The sequence below is a fragment of the Myotis myotis genome, unplaced genomic scaffold (genome assembly GCF_014108235.1).
Source record: "Myotis myotis isolate mMyoMyo1 unplaced genomic scaffold, mMyoMyo1.p scaffold_m19_p_11, whole genome shotgun sequence".
NCBI classification, from domain to species: Eukaryota; Metazoa; Chordata; class Mammalia; order Chiroptera; family Vespertilionidae; genus Myotis; species Myotis myotis.
Window position 1 is genome coordinate 58,487,322 of NW_023416315.1, and position 11,616 is coordinate 58,498,937.

Consider the following 11,616-nt stretch of genomic DNA (forward strand, 5'->3'; position numbering starts at 1 on the left):
AAGTAAGTGTTTTGAAGTAGGAGGGGCAGAGGGTGGAGCTCAATTAGAATTGGGGAAGAATCATGATGTAACAGATTAGGATTTGGTAGATCCAGCAATGCAAAGAATTTGAGAATAGGGTTCAAAAACTCTGGGGGTGTAAACTGTCATTTTATGCTTTTTTAAAAATATATTTTATTGATTTTTTACAGAGAGGAAGGGAGAGGGATAGAGAGTTAGAAACATCGATGAGAGACAAACATCGATCAGCTGTCTCCTGCACACTCCCCACTGGGGATGTACCTGCAACCAAGGTACATGCCCTTGACTGGAATCGAACCTGGGACCCTTGAGTCTGTAGGCTGACGCTCTATCCACTGAGCAAAACCGGTCAGGGCTATTTTATGCTTTGTATTGAAGAGCTGGTGGGTCTTTTAGGAAGTATCTGAAATGAACAATAAAGTTATCTGCAATATTTACCTTCCTGGAGGAGTATACTAATGAAAGTGAACTAACATTAACATAGACAGTAAGATGTGTAGTACAGACAGTTTCAGTTCTCAGTCTGATTCTTATTAACAGAGAACCACACAATTTTTGTGGGAAAAAGATGCCTAGTATATAAATATTTTGATAAATGTTGTATTTTGAATATATTGTATGTAAATACTATAAGATAAATATAAATCTATTTATAAATATTTATTAAAGGAATGAATGAATGAAAACTCCAGGTAGGGAGGAGGAGCTGACCAAGCAGCCTCATTCTATGCCCCAGATTTCTCCTGCCTCTTTGGGTTCTAATAGTTAATGTCTTTGTCACCATGATGCCCAGATTTTCCTGAGTATAGGTTAAAATGCCAGCCCAAGTTGGAACAAAATTAACCTTTCTTCTAAATTCCTTTGGCATAGCTAAGTTAGGCAAGAATTTTATAAATTATTGCTAGCTATTAAGAAAACACTGAGAGAAATGAACAATGAAATAACCCCACCATTCAAAAAAAAATAATGGCATCTACAGTAACCAATGATATGTCCACTCACACCAATCAGTGCTAAATAGACAGAACCATCCATTGACTTAGGGAAAATTCCATGGCCACTTCTGCCAGCAGCACTGCTGATACACCTTTAATCATTGCTTAGCAGTGCACACACCCTGATTTTCTGAGATAACTCCCATAATAGTTCACATTGACCGGATGAAATGAAAGCTCCTCTGCTTGGCACTCAAGACTCAAGTTTCTTTTTGCATATGACAAATAGAAAAAAAATGATGTCTGAGGCTTAGAATGCTTCAATGACTCACTCATGTCATAAATGGGAATTGAAGCTGAGAGGGCGCTGGCTTTGGAAGCAGGGAGACCTGGTTAGAATCTCAGTTCAGTCACACAATAGCCCTGTGGCCTTGGTCCAACTCTCTGACCTACATTTCTTCATTAGTAAAACGTGAGTGATGAAAAACCTCTTTCACGATGGCTTTGTGAGAGCTACGTGAGGTACCATGCACCACACATTTACCCTGACTACCATTATGACATTAAACCACGTGAAATTGATATTTTTATATTTTAAAAAGCTGAATATTTGTAAATTTATATGGTTCAATCTTACGTTAGCTAGTAAGATGCAATGCTGGAATACAGACTCAAGTCTTCTGGGGCCCAGCCCCTGCTCTTCCATATGATACTGCCTTTTGTTTGCAATGAGACTGATTTTTAGTTGGATAGGTGCTGCCAACTGAATTATGAAGCAGCTTTAATACAGAAGATGTGTAAAGACAACAAATGGTGGAAGTTGAACAGGAAAGGAAGTTACAGAGTTGGTGCAAACATCTAGACTTTACAAATAAAATGGTTGTCCAGTTATTCTGCCTTTCATAACAACAATGAGGTATATGTGTGAAAGATCCCGGTTATCCTTCTGTTCTTTTAAAATATATTTTTATTGATTTTTAAAGAGAGAGGAAGGGAGAGGAAGAGAGAAACATCAATGAGAGTGAAACATCCATCGGCTGCCTCCTGCAAGCCGCCTACTGAGGATCAAGCCCAAAACCCGGGCATGTGCCCTGACCAGGAATCAAACTGGTGACCCCTGGGTACATGGGTCAATGCTCAACCACTGAGCCACACTGGCCAGGCACGGCTATCCTTAAAGTCAATGTCATTGGTTAGGGATGCCACTGTGATGTTTAATTTTACGTGTTAACTTGACTGGGCCATGGGGTGCCAAGACATTTACTCAAACATTATCTGGGGTATGTCTGGGAGGGTGTTTGGGGGTAAATTTACATTTAAGTTGGTAGACTGAATAAAGCAGATTGCCCTCCCCAATGTGGGTGGGCCTCATTCAATCAGTTGAAGATCTGAAAAGAACAAAAAGGCAGAGTAAGAGGAATTTCACCGGCTTGACTGTTGGAGCTGAGACATCAGTCTTCTGCCCTCTGACTGGGACTTACACCACTGGCTCTCCTGTCTCCAGCTTGCTGACTGCAGGCCTTGGAATTTCTATGTAGCCTCCATAAATCACACGAGCCAATTCCTTATAATAAATTTTCTCTCTCTCTCTCTCTCTCTCTCTCTCCCTCTCTCTCCATATATGATATATATATATATCATATATATATATATATATATATATATATATATATATATCTTATATAATAAAAGGTTAATATGTAAATTGACCCTAATGGCTGTACGGGAACGACTGGTCACTATGACGCACACTGACCACCACGGGGCAGATGCTCAATGCAGGAGCTAGCCCCTGGTGGTCAGTGCACTCCCACAGGGGAAGCTCCACTCAGCCACAAGCTGGGCAGTGCTAAGGATGTCCGACTGTGGCTTAGGCCTGCTCCCCACGGGAAGCATGCCTAAGCCACAGTCGGACAAACCCCGAGGGCTCCCAGGCTACCAGAGGGATGTCTGCCAGCTTAGGCTCCATCCCCCAGGGAGCGTGCCTAAGCTGGCAGGTGGACATTCCCTGAGGAGTCCTGGACTGCAAGAGGGCGCAGGCCAGGCTAAGGAACTCCACCCCCCCCCCCCCCCCGGGTGCATGAATTTTCATGCACCAGGCCTCTGGTGTGTGTGTGTGTGTATCTTATTGGTTCTATATGACAAAGGTTATAGTTCTAAAAAAATAATAGTGCACTCTGGAGCTGCCATTCATAAGTATATCTAAAAGGCTTTCCAAAGACGTTGGCCATCACTTTGTAGGGTTAGATTTTTAAGGTCTGATCATAGGAAGCCCCTGATATCATTAGGCAGCCAGCTTTGTTCTGTTTGTGAAGGTATGACTCAAATTGAAAGGCTTTCTGTGGGTGAAGGGGAATGTGTCTCGGACTTCAGGGGGGCAGTGTATTGGACAGAGCTTGAGATCAGATGTCAGAAGATCTGCAATTGAATCCCAGCTCTGCTATTTACTGGCTGTAAGAAGTCATTTCTTTGAGCTTCAGCCTTTCCCCCTATAAATCGAGCATAATAAGGATTAACTCAGGGTCCAGGAAAGATTTACGGAGACAATGTATATGAACTGCTCGTGGTAACTCAATTGTGTCTTAAGAATATTAGCTGTCGGAATGCATTATTGTATGTTGAAAGGAGTATGACTTTGGGGGCTGTTTATTTAGGTTAGTTAATCTTTCTAAGCTTAAGGATCTTCATGTGCTAAAGATAAAAAGACAGAGAGAAAGAGAGAGACAACAACTGACTTTTTCAGGTTCCTGTGAGGATAGAAGGGCATAATACATGAAAAGTCTCCAGCAAAAATCCTGGCAAAGCATCTGCATTATATATGTAATAAAAGTAGAACTTTTTATTAAATTAACAAACCATTAGTCACTTTAATGTTATGCTATGTATATATTTTTAAATAAATGATGAAATCAAAGTACTTCCCACACTCAAGTTCTATCAAGTGATACCCACACTCACCTCCCACTGTTAGCCATCACTATAGCTTCTTCCAGCTCACACAGCTTCTCATCCTGAATACTTCTTGGCCCATCAAGAGCCTATAACTGTGAAACACTAGGCCCCTGAGCTTGTGTCACAAACACATCGTTGAGATTTATGACTGAAAGATATGTATTCTCTTTGCTACCTGGTACTCAAGACATCACATAGTTATGAACTTTCTGAAGATTTCAGAGGAAGGGGAAACAGATTTCTGCTCTAAACACTTACTAGTAGATGAGCCAGAAAAAGAAATTCTAAACACATCACACTTTCACAACTCCCTCGCCATGGCCCATCTCTATTTACAGGGGTGGGCAAACTTTTTGACTCGAGGGCCACAATGGGTTCTTAAACTGGACCGGAGGGCCGGAACAAAAGCATGGATGGAGTGTTTGTGTGAACTACTACATGTTAACACTGCTGCTGGTGAAGGAGCGGAGGGGAGAGCAAGAGAACCCTCCGCTCTTTCGGCTCCGCTGGCCGGATAGAACAGCCGAACGGGCCGGATCCGGCCTGGACGTAGTTTGCCCACGGCTGTTTTAACCCCTCCTACTGAAGGTGTAGATTAGTGAAGGTCATACTCCTCAGCCTGGTTCAGGCGTTTGGGAGGTCATTTACTCCTTGACAATGAGATCAGAGGGGAATGAAGGCAGAAATAAAGTCATTCCATCCTGGCTCCATCCTCTTTTTAGTTCTATATAGTCTTGGATAAGTTACTTAGTCCCTCTGAGCCTTAAAGACCTCACCTGTAAAGTGGCATTAATGCCCAGCCACAGGGTGGATTAATGAAGTCGCGATGTAAATAGACAGCAAGAGAATTCCATACACTACCCTCTCCCCTTCACTTTAGAACATCTTTGCCCGGATACTCACTTTCAGGGTGGAGAGGATGATGCATCCTTAGGATGGACAGTGACATCTATGTGACGCTCCTTTGATAGGCCCCCGACCCAAGATGGGCCTTTGTGGCTGCTCTTCTCTACGCACCTGAAATGCCTACCGGTATAAGTGTGGGGGTGCTGTATGGGGTCTCTGGAGTCAGACTACTTCACTACCTGTCCCCTTGCTATATACAACACGTAACATATTGGCTTTCATACGAGTCATCTTAGTGGGGCCTCTGTTACATTCCCCTAGGTTCTACATTGCCCCTAGATAGAGTAGGATGTTCTGTTCTCAAGGAACACTTAAGAGGGTAACATTCATCCTCTTTCATCCACTCCCCACTTACTTTTCCAAAAGGTGGTGGAGTGGCTTACTTGCTGATTTCAGGACTCTTCTTGAATTTGACTGTGCACACTTGGAACACCCTTTCTGGATCTTCTCTCCCTGTGTGTCTCAGAGATAGAATCCCATCTTCAGGATTTTCCATTAGATCAATGACCAGCCTCTGAGAGGGAGACTCAGTGGTTAAGGTTCCCATGGTGCTGGTGGGCACATTCAATCCCGGGGGGGACATATTATGGTCTGCAAACTTCAAACCCTAGTCTCCAATTCAGCCTTTTCAAAACAAAGCTGGTATTTTGGTCTTCATCTGCCCGGCTCTTGTGTCTACTGCTCAATATCTTCTCAACTCAGGAAAAGAAGAGCCGCCGCCCCCAATGGAACATGATTAATCCATGTTGACTAACACAGATTTTGATGTTTTTCCTGAACATCAGATAGGTGTTTGTTTGTCGAGCAAGCTCTGATACTCTTAAAACAGAGGCTTTTCTATTCTCTTAATCTTTCTTAAAGGGTAACTCTCTTTAAAACATTTTTTTATAATGGACACTGAAGAGAGTTTTTGCAAATATTGGCTTTTGTTTCTGTCTCTTTCAAGTCAATGTCCGTATATGTAGTCTTGACATTGGCCATGCGACAAGGGTGATGCCTCTTCAATGCCAGAGTTAAATCAGAGCCAACTGGACACATGGCCCTGGACAGATTCATGCAGATAATTGATATCCATTCATTGGGCAAGAGCAGCCCATAAACCTTCACCAGATAATGGCCCTTAAGGACACAGAGTTCTGAGAAAGATTGTATCACAGCTACCTGACAGTGAACCGTCTCATTTGCTGTCACGTGGTACTTTTAACCCTTCCATGCCTTGATTTCTCTTTCTACAAATTGGAGGAATAACAGTAATTATCCCCTAAGTTTTCTGTCAGGACTGCTTAAACTAACACTTGTTAAGTGCTTGGAATAATGCCAGGTACAGAGTAAGAGTTCTGGAGCCAGAATGCCTACCTCAGCCTGCCACCTACAACCTCTGTAGGTCTTGGTTCCCTCATCTATAAAACTGGTATAGAGATGGGCATTTCTTTGGGTAATTATGACACATAAATGAGCTTATCTGTGTAGAGTTTGTGGCAAGCAGTAGCATAAATAAGATGGAAGTTTTCTGTTCGTTTTTTTTGTGTGTTTTTTGTTTTGTTTTGTTTTGGTTTTTTTCACACAAAAAAAAGAAGATGGGAGGAAGGCAGTCCAGGTCTGATATGGCAACTGCACCATTTAAAGAATCCAGGTTCCTGCTACCCACTGCTTTATCCAGGCAATCTCGGGATTCCAACTAGCTGCTTGAGCTCCAGCCATCACATCCACATCCCAAGTAAGTAGTAGAAAGGAAGAAGGGGCAAAGAAAGGATGGTATAATCCTTTATGGCATGGGATTCTAACTTTTCTCTATCATTGTACTTCCTATAATACTTGGTAGGGATTTTTCTGCATTAACAATCAGAACTAATCATAGAGTGTCAGAAAACATCTTCCTGCAACATTACAGATTCACTGACAGGCTTACTTACCCAACTTGGAAGGTTACGTAAGCAATTGCCACATACGTAACAAGCTACATGCATGTAGAGGCATCTTACAGTCTATCGGTTGATCGTGTATTTTTATTGCCATTTACATTTTACGGAGGCTGCTCTCTGATACTCTTACACCGTTGGGGTGCAGAAACCCAATGAAGGATCTGAGAGAAAGCTTTGGATGCCTCCCTGGAAGAATACACATAAAAACATCTACTTCAAATTGTGCGGTGAATTGAATTGCACTGAAAGTCTATTTCCTTCACAGAAACAACATTTTAAAAATGTACACTGCTTTACGACGTATTCACTCTAATACATGTCCAAGCTTAACAAATTGCTTTAACAATGAATGGACTTTCCTTTTCTTGCAGCAACAACAACAGAAAACTGCCAGCAGTTTCTGCACATGCTCCCAGAGGCCTCTGCAAAGTCAGTGAGTTTCTCTGGAATGTGGTCCCATTTCTCCACAAAATCTGGTGATTCAAAGCCCTGATTCCGATGAAACTGATGACGCCTGCAGCAGCAGACAAAACTTCTTTCAGGGTTTTCGCAGAGCTCTTGCAATTTATAATGGAATGTGGAGCCTCCTCAGAGAATAGAGGAGTCCCTCCCCCACCCCCAGGCACTCTCCACCCCGGTCTCCTGTTCTCTCCCATTTCAGCTGCGACTGTGTTTCCTGGGGACCTCCAAGTCCCTCTCTCTGCTTTAGCCACACAGACTTCCTTGCTTCTCCCACCCTCCCCTGCCCCCATCCCAAACACACCCAGATCAACTCTTACCACCCTCAAGGCCAACGCAGGACCCTCCTCACTTGCTGGGATGGGTCACCCTCTCTGTCAATGGAGCTGACCCTGCCCTCGCCTCCATCCTTAGCATGGCTTTCGTTTTCATCACGTGGCCAGGTGTTATATTGGCTTGTTTTTAGATATATTTACTATCTCTCTCTGCCTCCATAAAAGAAGCTTTCCATGGTCAGAGACTTTGTCCTGTTTATCTCTGTAACCCCCGAACCTAAGACAGTACCTATTGGTATTAAATATTTGTGGGATAAGTGAATGGATTTGTTTACTGAATACACTTCTTCCATAAAGAATGTGTAGGCGCTGTTATTCATGAGAATTTATGGAACAGCTGTGCTTAAAAGTGAAAAAATGTTTATTTCTCTCTTTCTCTTTGGGTTTTGGACATTCCCCAGTATCAATGAAGAAGGTTCATACTGACCCTTCTCTCAATCTGAACCTCACCTTGCAAATAAACGTGAACAAATATTGACACACTGGTGCCTCCTCCCTTACAGACTGGTCCCCCGAGTCTGTAAGACTTACCCAGCTCTTCCACAAAGGTGCCAAACTTGTCAATACACCATGCACTCTGCCTGTGCACTGAGATCTTGCCTTTCGGTAGATTTTCCCACCAAGGGCCTGGGTCTGGCCATTGATCCTGATGAGACAGGAGCTGGCAGCCAGGATGTTGCCAGGCATCTCACCCCAGTCCATGCTGATGGGGAATGACACGCTCCTCTCTGACCTGTTTAAAAACACCAGAACCTGTCTTAGCGATTCTGTAGGTTCATTAGCCTTCACCCCCTCTGCTGCCACCGAACTAGGATCCCGGATAAATAAGGTGACCCCTCAATTTTACCAGCAACGTATTCCTAAATCAGAGGGCAGGAGACGTATTTATTTGTTCTGCAAGGCCCATTCCCCCCACTGACGTATAGGTTCATCTCCCCTAAGTCCCTTCACTCAGAAAGGAGAAGCCGCAGGCCCCAGAGGTTCTCAGCCACAGAGCCACCCCCCTGAGTGTGCCCCACAGCTGGGAGGGGTGTCATTGGCTCCTAGAAATAAAGCATTCATGAATGCCTTAGGCATTGCATACAAAAGTGGCCTCCAAGCTAACTCCCTTCGAAGGCTGTCCTCACTCACCTGCATCCTCTTAAGCTTGCTTGGCTGGAAGAAAAGGGGGTGGGGGACCCCTGTGGGTGGGAACTGGGTGGAAGCACGCAGATGCTCACATTTCCGTGCGCACTGTGCGGATGCTGTTATCCACAAGAATTTATGGAACAGCTGTGCTAAAAAGTGACAAAATATTTATTTTTCTCTCTCTTTGGATGTTGGCCATTCCCCAGCCAATATCAACGAAGAAGGTTCATACAGACCCTTCTCTCAATCTGAACCTCACCTTGCAAACAAACGTGAAGACCTATTGACACACTGGAGCCTGCTCCCTGGTAGTTCTCCGAGTCTGTAAGGCTTACCCAGCTCCATGGCAGCAGCGCAGGACTCTCTGACCTCTTCCTATGGCTCTTTCTCTTTTGCCTGTTGCCTCTCCCTGCTTCCTGCCTCTCCACAGGATCTATGTCAGGTGTTCTTATCCCCAAATTGTGACTGCTTCGCCAGAGTTGTGGAAGGATGGAGTGGGCCGAGGTGGCATGATAGGAAGTGGGCAGAGGTCCCATTTGCTGGCCTGGTAGGAAGGCTTACCCCGTGGTTTCTCCATCATGTCCCTTGTGTGTGGCTGTCATAGTGTTCCTGCTCCCTGAGAATGTTACCTGGCCAGGGCCTGGGCCCAGAGCAGGTCTATATCAGGCCAGCCAGGAGTGTGTGGGTTCTTGACTTCATGCCAGAAAGATTTCACACTATGAGTCCAAGTGATTTTGAGGGTATGTTTACTAAAGCTGAGAGAACCTAGGTGGGGCTGCTTCGGTTTCCTAGAAACATTATAGGGAAGAAGTGAGCCACACTGGGCTGTGTGAGCTCACTGGGAAGTCAGAGAAAAAGGAGGCATTGGAGACAGGTTCGGGGAGTTAGGCTGGGATGAGCTGCCGCTGCCAGGTGCTCTTCTGGTTGTAAGTCTCATGGGAGCCCTTAGAGTAGAAGAAAGAAAGCAGAGATACAAGGTGTGGGTGTGCTCTAGGGGAGAGCACTTCAGGTCCTTTATCTTGAAACTTTTTATCTTCAGCTGGTGATACTTCCACAGGAGGTCTTAGGGGAGGGTCTTAACAGAATATTCATTAGCTTTCCAGATGTGTCCATGGATATGTTGATTCATCAAAATGTGCATATAGAGGGGTCAGGGTTATTTTTTATTAGTTTTATTTTCAAAGAATGTTATCAAAGAGGGACTAGGACTAAGGCCAGTCTGCCCCCAAGTGTCCTTGGTTAGGGAAGATAAAAATTTGTGATTCATTAGCTGACGACTGTACTAGTAAATTATTCAAATTGTTTGGTCTTGTTTAATTATTTTGTCACAGTTTCCCTTATTCTACTTGTCAAGGAATTTCCATAGTTTCTTTCTATTCTGCCCGATAACCTTTGTATATTTGTTTCTAACAGCTTTAATAGTCATATAACATACTATAATAGTCACCCTATTAAAGTATACAATTTGGTGCTTTTTCATATATTTACAGTTATATCAGATTTCACAGGACCTTGAATGCCAGGCTAAGGAGTTGAAGTTTTATCCTAGAGAGATTGGAGAGTTAATAGTTAATTGCAAAATATGTTTATTAATCAAATAATATGACAAACAGTATTCTTCATTTCCTTTGACTTCTTCCTAACTTTATGTTACAAGTTGTTTTTTATGCTTATAATCATATCATATTTATGATGTTTTTTTATCTACTTTCTCATATTTTTCTCATATTTTGTTCTCTACTTTCACCTTAGTATTTTTTCATATACCCTTCTCTATATCTATACAGTTTTTTTTTTTAATATATTTTATTGATTTTTTACAGAGAGGAAGGGAGAGAGAGATAGAGAGTTAGAAACATCGATGAGAGAGAAACATCGATCAGCTGCCTCCTGCACATCTCCCACTGGGGATGTGCCCGCAACCCAGGTACATGCCCTTGACCGGAATCGAACCTGGGACCCTTCAGTCCGCAGATCGACGCTCTATCCACTGAGCCAAACCGGTTTCGGCTACAGTTTTATATTTAATGGCTATATGTTATCTACACTTTCCTTACCCTAGTCCCAGCCCCATACCTATAGTGTGTGTGTGTGTGTGTGTGTGTGCACATTTCCTCTAAAATTTTTTAATCAAGATGGGATTACTGGTTTCATTATGGGGTTACTGGTTCAAAGTACATTAAGATTTTTATTGTTCTTGATATTAAGTACTAGAATATTTACCAGAAGGATTCTATTGAAGGGTTTTTAAAGCATAATTTTGATATGCGCACAATGACATTTTTAAAAGTTTATGGAGGCAATGAGGCAGTTAGGAGACTATCATAATAGTATGTCCCAACTATGGTCCTATTTTTACTTTAGAAATTCCACAGGTCTGACTTCTCACATTTGGGTAACTGGGTCAGAATATCCCATTTTTAGACAGTTACACCTTTATGCAATCAGCTGCTATACTCAGTCATCATAGAAACAACAACAATGCCCCTCATATTGAGACCGTGTCCCTAACCATTGTCCCCTCTCTGTCTATCAACCTGGTCACTCAAGGTGGGTCATTTTCTAAAAAGACTAGATCTTTGGACAACAGTCTCTATGTCACCATTTTATGAAGAGAGGTGGGCTACTGCTCTTTTACCCACAAACCAAGTTCCAAGCTTTAGGGTTAAGTTAAAATTCTATTCTTTGGGGACACATAACAACAGAATTTGCCTAGTAACGAGAGTTTTTATAAAAACCAAACGGAAAAATATCTGGGCAGGTCTGTTGTGTATAAAATTTTCCTAGGGGGCACTTTTCAGAAATCACTACATGGAAAATCACCAGGATGGAGTTTGGAGGTCTGGCTCCTGAGTCATTAGCAGGCAGATGGAGTTCTCAGTCTTGCGTGGTTGGTGGAAAGATTGGAGGGTGATGGAGCAGAAAGAGCAGGTCCGGGGCAGGACAGAGCACTATGGA